This window comes from Pteropus vampyrus, unplaced genomic scaffold, assembly GCF_000151845.1.
Source record: "Pteropus vampyrus isolate Shadow unplaced genomic scaffold, Pvam_2.0 Scaffold1, whole genome shotgun sequence".
In the NCBI taxonomy this organism is placed as follows: Eukaryota; Metazoa; Chordata; class Mammalia; order Chiroptera; family Pteropodidae; genus Pteropus; species Pteropus vampyrus.
This window is the reverse complement of record NW_011888782.1, coordinates 9,237,417-9,238,947: the sequence shown is the minus strand read 5'-3', so window position 1 is coordinate 9,238,947 and position 1,531 is coordinate 9,237,417.

Sequence of the window (1,531 nt, the reverse complement as noted above, 5' to 3'; positions counted from 1 at the left end):
AGAGAGCCACATGTTGCTGATGGGATTGTGGCTTCTGAGACCCATCTCTCTATAATTTCCCAGGCAGTCATTCCTAGTTACTGTGGCCAGATATGTGACCAGTAATATTAAATAAGACTTCTGACATTCTCCCTACTTATATTTACTAAAGAATAGTAAATTAAAAAAAACAAGAAAACAGAAGATGGCAGCTAATTTACTAAATCTTGCCCTTTATTTTAATCAAGCAACCTTAACTATGTTGTTCTCAAATCTTGACATTGATGAATGTTCCTAAGTTTTTAGATGACTGTTAATATTGCTGTTAAAAACAAAAAAGTATTTTTTAAAATTAATAAGTCACAGATATATTAAGCAGAGAAATTATAATCTCGACTTCCGATTCTTTCTAGAAAAGGAGAAAGTTCAAAAACTTTCAAAAGCAAATATATAAGTAGAGATGTATTTTCCTTAACTTTCTTTGGAGGATATTTGTAATTAACTTTGTTTCATCCTTCTTTATACTTTATATTACAATAATATATATGTCTACTTCCTTGGTTTTGATTTTTTGTTTGTGAACCATATTTTCTTATACTTTTCTGTGACATGGTGATAATAACACCAATGGTAAACATTAATATGATATTAAATGATTAACATATATTCTTCAATTCTTACTAGAATGCTAAGAAATGTTATTAATATCATTTAAATGTTGGATAAATTAAAGCTTAGGGACAAACAATCTCTAAGGTAGATTTTTTTCATCGTGATAAGAACAGATAACGTGACATCTAACCTTTTAAGAAATTTTTAAGTGTACAATACAGTATTATTAATTATATGCACAGTGTTTAAAGCAGATCTTTAGAACTTTTTCAGCTTGCATGACTGAAGCCATATCCACTGAACAGCAGCTTCCCATTCCCCCCTCCCCAGCCCCTGGCAGCCACCATGCTACTTTCTCTTTTAACACTTCCAAACTAATTTTCTTTAATTTTCTATCTGCTTTCAAAATCCATCATAAACCTTGTGGGCTCTAAGTACATTCTAAAGATTTTTGAACACTGTTCTAGTATTTAATTGTAAAGTGTTCTCTGCCTGAATCATAATACTGTATTAATCATTTTAAAGAAAAGCAAAATAGTTCAGGCATTCAGAAAATATGGCAAACACCCATATATCCATCATCTAGCTTTATGAAATCTTGATGTTTTACCATAGTTAGCTCAGATTTTTTTCTTTTAAGAAAATAAAAGATCCTAGATGCAGTTGAAACCTTCAGTTTTCCTTGCTGATCTAATTCTCCTTTCTCTAGAAGTAAATAATATTCTAAATTTAGTGTTTATGAGTCACATGTTTCAAAGTTTAACCAAGGCCAGGTTTATGGGAATGTAACCCATGCAGTTGTATCTGGCCCCCGTTTAGAATGGCCTGTGCTTGGTTTAATGTGCTGCTGTCACCATTTTGAAATGTTAATAAGTTTTGAACAAGGCAAGTGGTTCCTGTTTTGTAAGATTTAAGGTTCTTTTGATGGTGGGTTACAACA